This window comes from Tiliqua scincoides, chromosome 2 (genome assembly GCF_035046505.1).
Source record: "Tiliqua scincoides isolate rTilSci1 chromosome 2, rTilSci1.hap2, whole genome shotgun sequence".
Classification (NCBI taxonomy): domain Eukaryota; kingdom Metazoa; phylum Chordata; class Lepidosauria; order Squamata; family Scincidae; genus Tiliqua; species Tiliqua scincoides.
The window spans coordinates 101,738,421-101,751,613 of record NC_089822.1 but is presented as its reverse complement, the minus strand read 5'-3'; the positions used below and the strand labels follow the sequence as shown (position 1 = coordinate 101,751,613).

General features: G+C 46.7%; 1 protein-coding gene across 2 annotated transcripts in view; it reads left to right on the top strand.

Annotated features, from left to right (window-relative positions):
- The first annotated feature begins 11,200 nt into the window (after window positions 1-11,200).
- CASP2 (caspase 2) overlaps window positions 11,201-13,193 on the top strand; it is a 32,454-nt gene continuing 30,461 nt past the window's right edge. The window contains exon 1 of one of the 2 annotated variants that reach the window (XM_066616582.1): window positions 11,201-11,334. The gene's annotated coding sequence lies outside the window, so the exon portion shown is untranslated. Of the gene's footprint in view, window positions 11,340-13,193 lie in introns of both variants that reach the window. The other variant, XM_066616581.1, reaches the window with a different exon arrangement.

Sequence of the window (13,193 nt, the reverse complement as noted above, 5' to 3'; positions counted from 1 at the left end):
GAACACACAGTTTGGCTAAATTCAATATGGATGGCTCAAGATCTTTCCTGCCCTTTCACATGTTTAATCAGGCAGGAGGAAATTGATACCTGTGGGATTTACACTGGTTGTTATCAACATTTAGAGTTGTCAATATTTCATAAATCCTCCACAAGGTGAATGTGTGTACTAAATAAGTGCATTTCCTTCTTTGATTCTTGATAACGGCTATTTCACACTGTATGCTTTTCCTGAATTAAGTGGTGATGGAAAATGGTACAGTAGAAACAGTAGAGAAATACTTCTCAAATAATGATGGTTGTGGAGCAAAGTTGTATGGGGCACTTCCAAAGCTGTTAGAGGAACAAGGAGGGTATAGGCCTGTTGACTGCTATACAAAAATGAGAACCAAAATGGTCGATGTATGGATGCTGACAGTAAGACTGACAGGAAATGCCTTGGAGGGTATGGGAAAGTAGTGATTCTGAACCCAAAATGATGCCCAGAGCTCTTTTATAGCTCCAGCAAAAGTTTCCTGCAATCATGTGGTGATGCACTACTATACTGTATACTCACATGTATGCATCGACAAGGTTGAATGAATAAAAGTTTACAGAGGAGTCAGGACAAGCCACAAAAAAATTCTATAGGCAGCCAGTCAGATAAGCCATTCCATGTTATACAAGGCTAAAAAGGGGGACCATACATAATTACATTTTCAAATCTCTCTTCTGTTACATACAATCTGTTCTTTTACAGCCAAATTCAACATATCTTCCTGCTAAGGTTTTATGTGTGAAGTTGACAGAGGTTACCAGCTCTGTGAGATGAGCCTCTTGATCACCACTGCTCAAGTTTCCAAATATTTTTAATTCATGGTGCCCCCACTAAATAACAAGTAAAGGGTTTTTCCTGGTGAGGACAAATTGGGCAGGCACAAGTTCTGGGACTGAGGGATAGAGCAGGAATCAAACTGTGCCCCAAGATTAAGATCTCAGAGAACAAAGGAGTTGAAGGCAGCACTTTCAAAACCCTGGAGAGTCACAGCAAATAGACACCTTGTTTCAATGAGAACTTCGCTGAGACTTTTGTTTAATCTCAGTTAACATTCTGTACAGTGCCAGAGATAAATGGAATTTTCACATGTGCAGTAAAATTATGTTTCCCTCCATTTGTCAGGGGACCTACTGCGCCACCAGACAAACTGCATTAACAACTGCAATCATTATTAGCATAGAGAGAATCGAAGTTATCCCAAAATCATCTATGAAAACACTGGAAGGCTGCTGTAGCTTATGTACCTGTTGCATTACCTGCATGTAATTTAGTGGCTTCAGAGGCTTCAGCAATATAAGATTCTCTATTTTTAATTGTTTGTGAGCTCAGCCACTCAACTTACTGTCTCTGCGGTTCCAATCTGAAATGCACAAAAAATCCGCATGAAACAAATCATGTTCCTTGTTTCATCATAATCTCATTCTGATGTAAAGGAGGTTAAAAATGCAGCAACTGTCCTAATGCAGCAATCAAGAAATGTCCTTTTCATCATACTTTGAGTGGTTTTCCCCCCATTGATGTGGTGGCCATAGCAATAGCAACAAACTCTTGTCACTTTTCACTGAAAGCTCATTTTGCATTCTCTCTCAGACATAGGCCTTGTATCACTTTAATTTTTTTCTTTAACTTTCTATCTCACCTTTCTCCAAATGGCACTTGAGGTGGCTAACAACATTATTAAAATACATCAATATATAAAATAAAAATCTATAAAATATCCATTCACAAGAAGTCCTACACAGCTCAAAAGATTTAAAACAATTTAAAAACAGGAACAACATAAAAAGAGGTTGAAAAACAAAACTGGCAATAAAGCAATAACCAAGGTGGCAGCAAAGCAGAATTTAACCACTCGCCCTAACTAAAAAGCTACAGTGTTCTAAATAAAAAGATGTCATATTTATCACATTATCATAGGGGAACAAGCAGCTGCGAAGTTATTTTCAGTGGGAAAAGAAGTCCTCCACCCACCCACTGCCTAAGGGCCCAATCTTCTCCAACTCTCCAGCACTGGTACAGCTGCAATGCTTCCCCAAGGTAAGGAAACAAACATTCCCTTACCTTGTGGAGGCCTCTGTAACTAGCCTCCCACCACACCCTATTGGCACATCCCTTTGGCATGGCTTCACTAGGGCTGGAAAGTTGAATAGGATTTGGCCCTTGCACTAAAGCAGTGGTTCTCAAACTGGGGCATTACGACGTCCCAGCCTGAGGACTGCAACTTCTGTCCCTTTAAAGGTGTAGAGGAAGGCAGCAATGCAATCCCCAGGATTGCGCTGCTGCTAAGGCAGGGGGCTTTTTAAAAACATAACTGTCACTGGGGTCCAGGGGGTGCAGGGAGCCCCACAGAGCACTCTACAGGGCATCCTGCATCTTGTAGAAAGTGAAAATAAGAATTGCAATCCACTTCCAGGTTGCAATTATAAAACCGGAAGCAGGTCATGATAGCTATTTTCACTTGGCAGTGGCAGCGCACGCTGTATCCTAACTCCCACTCTGGGCCTTGAGTCCTACCTACACAGTCTGCTCAGATTTGCACCAACTAAATCACTATAGCAGATCTGAGTAGTTCCATAGGGCAGACTGGGGTGTTACATGGGGTAGAGGGGGCCGTATCCCAAGGTGACCTCCAGCTACCTCCAACCCTGTGTTGGATACAGCTCAGGTCATGTGGCCTGGCAGTACCAGCACAGGGTTAGGATTGAACACCTAGTGGATTAATTGGTTAGATTAATTGATTAAATACCTTCTGGTTTATCTAAAAGTACCTCCATTAATCAACCAGCATTTGCTTTAAATCATTGTAATTATTTTAAATACAAGTGCTCACAAAACGTGCAGGCAGCAGATACTCTTTGAAGACAAGCACCACTTTTTCTCTCAACCAGGAAGGAATAGGCCTTCTGAGATTGTGCCTGCTTTGGTATGTGTGTGCATTAACTTAAAAGAAAAAAAGAACTCTCCAGACGCGTGTGGCCTCTGGGAACCCAGTGCCTCGGGAACTAAGTGCCAGGTAAGGCACGAGAGTTTAGCATCTGGGCGAGTTCAGCAGCAGGGCGAGGAGGCCAGGGCCCCATACACTGCCCTTCCTCTTCCCTTGAGAAGAGGGCTGCTATCCAGTGTAGGGTTTATAAAAGGACCCCTAAATAAAGCAACAACAACAACAAAAAAGCTATGCAGTTGGACAGCCAGCAGCAGGGTGGGGGCTATCCAGTGTTCTGCATCGAGTGCCACATGTATGATTATATGCCTCTGGGGCATAAGTCATGGGTGTGTCCTCGGTGCAAGGAGCTCCAGGGTCTCAGGGAACGCGTCCGCTCCCTTGAAGCCTTGGTGGCCGACCTGGAGAAGCGCAGGCAGGCAGAGGAGGACCGTGGGGAGACTTCCGGAGACGATCAGGCTTCGTCCCAACCTCAGGCGTGCAGCTTCTCGGCTGCCCGGGTGGGAAGTCTCGGGACTGGAGGACGTCATCCTGGAGAGGAGGGAAACAATCCCCTAGGGGGGACCCCTTCTCCAGGGGATGGGCCCGTATCCGAACGCACTCGGGATACTCCTCAGCGGGAGGGGGGTCGGGGGTTTCTTGTAGTGGGGGATTCAATTATTAGAAACATAGAGAGGGGGTATTGCGACGGATGTGAGGACCGCATGGTGACTTGCCTGCCTGGTGCGAAGGTTGCGGACATCACTTCTTGTCTAGACAGGCTAGTAGACAGTGCTGGGGGAGAGGTAGCAGCTGTGGTGCATGTCGGCACCAACAACGTGGGCAAGTGTAGCTGGGAGGTCCTGGAGGCCAAATTTAGGCTTTTAGGCAGGAAGCTGAAAGCCAGGACCTCAAAGGCAGCGTTCTCTGAAGTGCTACCTGTTCCACGCACAGGGCCAGCTAGGCAGGCGGAGATCAGGGGTCTCAATGCGTGGATGAGACGGTGGTGTAGGGAGGAGGGGTTTAGATTTGTTAGGCACTGGGGAACTTTTTGGGACAAGTGGGGCCTGTACAAGAGGGACGGGCTCCACTTGAACCAGAATGGAACCAGACTGCTGGCGCATAACATTAAAAAGGTGGCAGAGCAGCTTTTAAACTGATCCCTGGGGGAAGGCCGACAGGAGCCGAGGGGCATCCGGTTCGGGACTCCTCATCCCTATGGGATGAGGATAGGGAGGTTAGAGAACAACAAAACAAAGGCAGAGTAGGAGAAGAAAGGTAGTGTGATGGGATGTGATAGACGGTTTGGCACAATGAGAGGATGCGGGGACAAAGGAGCGAATAAGCAGCGCATCCTGGGGCATTCCGTGTACAAATGCTTTTATGCGAATGCCCGAAGTCTACGAGCAAAGGTGGGAGAACTGGAATGTCTGGTGACAAGGGAAAATACTGACATAGTGGGCATAACGGAAACCTGGTGGAATGCGGAGAATCAGTGGGATACCGCAATCCCGGGCTATAAACTCTACAGGAGGGACAGGCAGGGGCGTGTTGGAGGTGGGGTGGCCGTTTATGTTAAGGAAGGGATAGAATCCAGCAAAGTAGAGATTGAAGGTGGGTCCGACTCTACCGTAGAATCTCTGTGGGTTAAATTACCAGGCTTGTGCAGCGATGTAATACTGGGGGCGTGCTATCGTCCTCCAGACCAGAAATCGGATGGGGATCTTGAAATGAGGAAACAGATCAGGGAGGTGACAAGGAGGGACAGGGTTGTAATCATGGGGGACTTCAATTATCCTCATATTGACTGGGTCAATTTGTGTTCTGGTCACGATAAGGAAACCGGATTTCTTGACGTGCTAAATGACTGTGGCTTAGATCAGCTAGTCACGGAGCCCACCAGAGGACAGGTGACTCTGGATTTAATATTGTGCGGTACGCAGGACCTGGTTAGAGATGTAAACGTTACTGAGCCATTGGGGAACAGTGATCATGCTGCGATCCGTTTTGACGTGCACGTTGGGGGAAGAATACCAGGCAAATCTCTAACAAAAACCCTTGACTTCCGACGGGCGGACTTCCCTCAAATGAGGAGGCTGGTTAGAAGGAGGTTGAAAGGGAGGGTAAAAAGAGTCCAATCTCTCCAGAGTGCATGGAGGCTGCTTAAAACAACAGTAATAGAGGCCCAGCAGAGGTGTATACCGCAAAGAAAGAAGGGTTCCACTAAATCCAGGAGGGTGCCGCATGGCTAACCAGCCAAGTTAGAGAGGCTGTGAAGGGCAAGGAAAGTTCCTTCCGTAAATGGAAGTCTTGCCCTAATGAGGAGAATAAAAAGGAACATAAACTGTGGCAAAAGAAATGTAAGAAGGTGATACTGGAGGCCAAGTGAGACTATGAGGAACACATGGCCAGCAACATTAAGGAGAATAATAAAAGCTTCTTCAAATATGTTAGAAGCAGGAAACCCGCCAGAGAAGCGGTTGGCCCTCTGGATGGTGAAGGAGGGAAAGGGGAGATAAAAGGAGACTTAGAGATGGCAGAGAAATTAAATGAGTTCTTTGCATCTGTCTTCACGGCAGAAGACCTCGGGCAGATACCGCTGCCCGAACGGCCCCTCCTGACCGAGGAGTTAAGTCAGATAGAGGTTAAAAGAGAAGATGTTTCAGACCTCATTGATAAATTAAAGATCAATAAGTCACCGGGCCCTGATGGCATCCACCCAAGAGTTATTAAGGAATTGAAGAATGAAGTTGCAGACCTCTTGACTAAAGTATGCAACTTGTCCCTCAAAACGGCCATGGTGCCAGAAGATTGGAGGATAGCAAATGTCACGCCTATTTTTAAAAAGGGAAAGAGGGGGGACCCGGGAAACTATAGGCCGGTCAGCCTAACATCCATACCGGGTAAGATGGTGGAATGCCTCATCAAAGATAGGATCTCAAAACACATAGACGAACAGGCCTTGCTGAGGGAGAGTCAGCATGGCTTCTGTAAGGGTAAGTCTTGCCTCACGAACCTTATAGAATTCTTTGAAAAGGTCAACAGGCATGTGGATGCGGGAGAACCTGTGGACATTATATATCTGGACTTTCAGAAGGCGTTTGACACGGTCCCTCACCAAAGGCTACTGAAAAAACTCCACAGTCAGGGAATTAGAGGACAGGTCCTCTCGTGGATTGAGAACTGGTTGGAGGCCAGGAAGCAGAGAGTGGGTGTCAATGGGCAATTTTTACAATGGAGAGAGGTGAAAAGCGGTGTACCCCAAGGATCTGTCCTGGGACCAGTGCTTTTCAACCTCTTCATAAATGACCTGGAGACAGGGTTAAGCAGTGAAGTGGCTAAGTTTGCAGATGACACCAAACTTTTCCCAGTGGTGAAGACCAGAAGTGATTGTGAGGAGCTCCAGAAGGATCTCTCCAGACTGGCAGAATGGGCAGCAAAATGGCAGATGCGTTTCAATGTCAGTAAGTGTAAAGTCATGCACATTGGGGCAAAAAATCAAAACTTTAGATATAGGCTGATGGGTTCTGAGCTGTCTGTGACAGATCAGGAGAGAGATCTTGGGGTGGTGGTGGACAGGTCGATGAAAGTGTCGACCCAATGTGCGGCGGCAGTGAAGAAGGCCAATTCTATGCTTGGGATCATTAGGAAGGGTATTGAGAACAAAACGGCTAGTATTATAATGCCGTTGTACAAATCTATGGTAAGGCCACACCTGGAGTATTGTGTCCAGTTCTGGTCACCGCATCTCAAAAAAGACATAGTGGAAATGGAAAAGGTGCAAAAGAGAGCGACTAAGATGATTAAGGGGCTGGGGCACCTTCCTTATGAGGAAAGGCTACGGCGTTTGGGCCTCTTCAGCCTAGAAAAGAGACGCCTGAGGGGGGACATGATTGAGACATACAAAATTATGCAGGGGATGGACAGAGTGGATAGGGAGATGCTCTTTACACTCTCACATAATACCAGAACCAGGGGACATCCACTAAAATTGAGTGTTGGGCTGGTTAGGACAGACAAAAGAAAATATTTCTTTACTCACCGTGTGGTCGGTCTGTGGAACTCCTTGCCACAGGTTGTGGTGATGGCGTCTAGACTAGACGCCTTTAAAAGGGGATTGGACAAGTTTCTGGAGGAAAAATCCATTATGGGGTACAAGCGATGATGTGTATGCGCAACCTCCTGATTTTAGAAATGGGTTATGTCAGAATGCCAGATGCAAGGGAGGGCACCAGGATGAGGTCTCTTGTTATCTGGTGTGCTCCCTGGGGCATTTGGTGGGCCGCTGTGAGATACAGGAAGCTGGACTAGATGGGCCTATGGCCTGATCCAGTGGGGCTGTTCTTATGTTCTTAACTTTTCTCCTTAAAATTAGTTTTGTAGATATAGATTTATGCAGATTTAATCAATTACTTGATTAAGTGAGTTTCTCCCTTGTAGTTGGCTGTCAGCCCCGAGTAAAAAACCGCAATGTGACTCATAGGCCACGTATTTTAATTTGTGCAAGCTATTAGATTCCAACACATTCACCGCAAATTATTTTGTTTTTAACAAAATTAAGTAATCAATTTTTTTTCCCACTGCAGGACAAAGAAGGAAATCATACCACCTGCTGGAAAGTGGCAACAATAACAGATTCCAGAGTGCTCAAACTGAGTCAATTTGCACAAGGGAAATTATAGCTCTTTACAGCTCTCTGGTTATGAATGCACTCACCACAATCCAAAAGAACATAAACACATAGATTTCTCTGTGTCCACTATAGTAAATCACTGTTCAGCAATAAATGCCTATTTAGCAGCAGTGGACCTCCAATCAAGGGGGGCTGATCACTACTCACTACTCCAGCAGCTGCTACAGCTGCACCTGCATAAAATAGCTGTGAGTATATGCACTATAAGCAGCAAAGGAAAAAGTATATATCAGTTGTGGCAGAAATGAAAGTCTAGGCAAGGTGACATTTGTAATCAGGCACAGTGGCATACATAGGACATTCGGCACCTGGGACCCATAAATTTTTGGCACCCTTCCCATAACAAAATTATTTTCAGTAATAGTCATGGTATAAAATAAATAATAATAATGGTCAGAGAAGAAGTGCAGACAGTGAACATTTTCTTTTATTGAACTTATGAACATAAGTCATGATATACATAGTCATGATATAAAATAAATAATAATGGTCAGAGAAGAAGCGCAGACAGTGAACATTTTCTTTATTGAACTTATATATAACAGGTTTCACATATGTAGTAAATATGAGAGATCATAACCCAAAACAAAACAGGGAAGGAATACCCATCAAGATAATATGCAGTAGGCTTGTGGCCTATCATGTATACAAAAACAGTTTTGTTGTCATATAGAAGAAAGGCAAAACATATATTTATGAAGAATACATTTGGTTCTCTGGAATGCTTGCAACAAGCTATTTATTCCCATTGGTAATCCCAGTGTGATCACTTTTTTGTTACAGTGTGCGCCTTTTGTTACAGGATTCCCAGTGTAATGCACTTTTTGTTACATAAGGCAGTTGTGTTTTCCTTTCTGGATTTTTTTTGGCTATAATGTTTGATAAAGAGATTTCAATGCTGTTTGTTTCATTGCATTCTGCATGAAATTACATGATCGTTGGCATCCTTCAGTCTCGGAAGACTATGGTATCGCGCTCTGAATAGTGTTCTGGAACTGAGTGTCCTCTCCAGTGCGCAAAGCCTGGTAGAGTAGATATGGAGGATAGATTGTTACCCATGCAGCAAATCCCCCCTCTCCACGTTGCTGAAATGGTCCAATGGAAAGGCAGAAGCCAATACAGTTGGTTCCAGCGGCGTTGCAGGAGTTGCCAGAACGTGACTGTGTTCAGCCATGAACTGCCTCAGGGACTCCAGCTCCGGATTTTGCCTTGAGGTTGACTCCTGAAGCCTTTTCCATAACTGGATGTAGCCACAAGGCAGCGGAGGTTTGGGATCAGAGTTTTCCTTCTCTCAGATGAGCTGCCTTCCCAGGCTGATGAGTCCCATCTACCTGGTGGCTGTTTAGTCACTTCTTACGACACGTACAGCCAAACTGAGGGCCTAGTCTTATCCCCAGCCCCCATGGGTTACATGATGGTATTATTCAAAAATATAACATGATGGCATTATGCAAAAAAACCAAGATTTTTAAAATTGTGAGGGAGCCTTTGTCACTCCCTGCAGCTTGGCATCTGGGGCACATGGACCCTCAGCCCCCCATTCGTACGCCACTGATTCAGGCAGGCAGCAGATTGAGGGAAGCACCAAACATGACCACTGCCTCTCCCCCAGCCTGCCACTGACAGAACGGACCCCTTTACCAAGCTCCAAATTCCCCCCCCCCCCAACAATGATGGGGCAGTTGGCTACAACTGGGACAGGATTTCCATTCTGCGCAAGTTTCACCTCAGGAGCTGCTGCCCTCCAAACACAATCTGCTCATCCTTGTCTGGCATAGGCATGCACTGAAAAAGCTGAGGAAGAGACCTTACAGAGCTATCCTATAAACATGTCTATTCAGAAGTACCACTGTGTTCAGTAGGGTTACTCTCCCATGAGAGTGTGTATAGGATTACAGCTTCAGTTTTCACCCACTATGAGGATGACTGTTCAGAAATTAAAGGCACTTCTACTATGGGGGAATAAAAGTTATTATCTACAAATAGAGGTGTTTGTTTCCAGTAAGATAGGGTTATATATCCTAAGGGCCCAATCCTATCCAACTTTTCAGCACTGGTGTAGCAGCAATGCAGCCCCAAGGTAAGGGAACAAATGTTCCCATACCTTCAGGAGGCCTCTGTTACTGTCTCTCCACCACAGGATGCAGTGCATGCCCCATTGGCACAGCTGCTCTAGCACAGGAAAATTGGACATGATTGGGCCTTAAGAGCCCAATCCTATGCATGTCTACTCAGAAGTTCCATTTTAGTCAATGGGGTAAGTGTGGTTATGATTGCAACCTAACCCTTGCAGAACACTGTGGGCTTACTTATGAGTAAATAACACAGTTTTCAAACTCCTCTCTCTACAGAACCAGCCAATGGCTCTCATAGATGGGAGGAGGAAGTTGGAACTGTCACTCCCTCTCTACACCAGTGATTTTCAAACTTTTTCATCTCGTGGCACATTGGCAAGGCCCTAAAATGGTCAAGGCACATCTTCAGCTTTTTGATAATTGACAAGGCACACTGTGCTGTCAATGGGGGTTCACATCCCCCAATGATCCTATTGATAAATGACCCTCTCCCAAATTCCTGGGGCACACCTGGGGACCATTTGCGGCACACCAGTGTGCCACGACACAGTGGTTGAAAATGGCTGCTCTATACAGTATAGATTTACATTATGTTAATACTGGCTCAAAATGAGCTGATTAGGGTACCTGGATTACCTGGTGTGCTCCCTGGGGCATTTGGTGGGCCGCTGTGAGATACAGGAAGCTGGACTAGATGGGCCTATGGCCTGATCCAGTGGGGCTGTTCTTATGTTCTTATGTTCTAGGGTAGATTTTCCAGGGAAACTAGAGGAAACTAGGAATTGCCCTGAAAGTCTCCTACTGGAGAAACTAAGGGCCCAATTTTATCCCCATTTTCCAGTGCCAGGGCAGCAGTACCAAGGGAGCGTGCACTGCATCCTGTGTGGGGGATGCAGTCAGAGGCTCCTGAAGGTATGGGAATATTTGTTCCCTTACCTGGGGGCTGCACCAGTGCATGAAAGTTGGATAGGGCCCTTAAGTTTTTGTGCAGTTGCGGCTTTAATAAAGGAGACTTCTTGCTTTGTGCAGGTATTTTTTTTTTACATAGGCAGGTACACATGGAGAGGTGTGATAGCTGAGGCAGAACCACCCCCTCTTCATCCATGGGGAAGCACTGCAGCTGCCCTGCCTGCTTACACCTGAGGAGGCTCTCCTTACACCTGGGAAAGCTGGTGCAGGGAGAGCCTCCTCAGGTGTAACCAGGGAGGGCAGCTGCAGTGCTTCCCCATGGACGAAGAAGGGGTGGTTCTGCCTCACCTGCCACACTCTGTAGGGAACCTCCTACAGCATTGTCTTCAGGCGCGCGTGCGCGCTCTGCTTAGGAGGCAGACACGGCGCGCGCCACCCCCTGCCTGTATAGCGCCTCCGCTTTGCGCAGGCGTAACCTCAAGCCATCCTCCTGGTCGCAGAGCCACGTGACCGGGAACCGGGGACTCCGCCCATTTACCAAAAAAAAACAAAAAACAAAACCCAAAATTCCGTAGGCCGTTGGGAAAAAAGAACGAAGAGGAATTTAGGCGGGAAAAGTGCTCGCGCGTCCGCGCGACTGGCTGTTCCGTCTCTCCAACGAGCCCGCTTCGGAAGTCTCGCGACGCGGCTGATGTGGCTGAGTAGGGTAATCGGCCGCTTCTCCTCCGCAGGGGCGGGGGGGGGAGATGGAACGTCCGGGGCAGCGAGAGCGGGGAAGAGCCCCCCCCCCAGATAGCGGATGTGATAGCCCGGCACGCGCTGCGGCTAAGCCATAACGGTCAATTTCTAGGCTCGCGGGGGGAGGGGTGATCCAGGAGGGGGAAGAGCTCAGTGACCGTTTGAGGGGGGGGGAGTCGGATGGAAGAGCCTGGTTCTCTGTGGGGACCGTTGGCATGGCTTTGCCTCTCTTCGTCCTCCTCCTCCACCTCACTTCCTTCCTCCTTTTTCTTCTCAGCCAGTGGTATGGGTACCTAGGCTACCACTGGTGGTACCCTTCAGGGGCATGCAGTCGGTGGGGAGGCAGGTGAGGCAGAGCCTCCCCGCTGCAGTCCTTTGAGAAGCGCCACCGCCGTGTGAGGCACCCAAGCACCCACCACCCATGCACAAGTGTGTGGGTAGTGGGTGCTTGGGTGCCTCACACGGCGGCAGCGCTTCTCGAAGGACTCCGCTGGGGAGGCTCTGCCTCACCTGCCTCCCCACCCATCACAGTCCCTGATGGGTACCACCAGTAGCACTTGAGGTGGTGCCTGGTGGTACTCATTGGACTCCTGAGCACCTGCTGCCTGGCAGTGAGACCAGGAGCATGATGCAACAAACAGTGGTAGAAGGCTCACTTTGTGGACAGAGCTCCAAAACATGCTTTTCCACACTCAAAAAGCTCTCCTGTCCACCCTGAGCCTCTTACTGGTGTTTGTCACGTTGCATCTGTCCTCGCACCCCAGAAGTAATGTTATGATGTCATCACCAGTTACCTCCAGTGGTACTTTGAAAAGGTGGACCATGTGAAGTGGTATGATGAAGGACAAATGTTGAGAAACACTGTTCTGAGGCAACGGTTTAGCAAGTCTGCAGACCCGTTGAGTGCCAGTAATGCTGGGCATTTATATAATTCTTTTTCAGACTTCCAGACCCTGGATGTGCATTATTCGGTTGCCATCTGTGCAACAACCTTGTAAAATGTTATCAGTGGGGCAGTTAAGTCAGGAAGAGAGAAAATGGCTTGCCTAAGGCCACCTTATTATTTCACTGCAGAGGCAAGAACTAAACAGGAAATATGCTGATTGGAAGGTCAGGCTCCTAAGGCACTGCTGTATTGGGTGGAAAGAAGATAAATGTTGGGTCTCCACTGTTTTTATATAGGGTTCTTCCCCCCCCCCCCACCAACTGGCCTCCTCTAATTAAAGCTCCCATCTGTGTGCACTCCCTGCTCTGTAAGCATCACAGACCCATCATGTTGCAAAAGCTTCATGGTCTTGGACATGGGCTGTGGTTTATGATTTGAGGATGGATTTGTGTGGGCTGCATATAAAAAAAGCTCTTGCCTTAAATGGCTGAATTGGTGATCCACCATGTAATATTGTAGTTTCTTGCAGAACATGTATACTGCTGTGGGCTAGCATTTTTTGCTGTCAGTTAGCCCCTCAGTCCACCTGTTGCTCCTTCTTCCCCTTCTCCAGAGTCTCATAAATACACTTAACTAGTACACTTTATTAAAATTTATTAATAAATTATTATTCAAATTATTGAATTTGTTATTTAAATTGTAAACTGCTTTGAGAGCTTGTCTTGTTGAAAAGCAGAGTACAGGTTGAATATCCATTATCTGTGGCTCTTGGAACCAGAAATGTTTCGGGTTTGGCATTTTTTTAAATAGTTGCATAAACACAATAAGAAATATTGGGAATTGAATGAAACCCATGTCTAAATGCACATAGGTCTTGACATCATATTCTATATACAAGGATCTTTTAACTAGAGATATGTGAGAATGAACATAAGG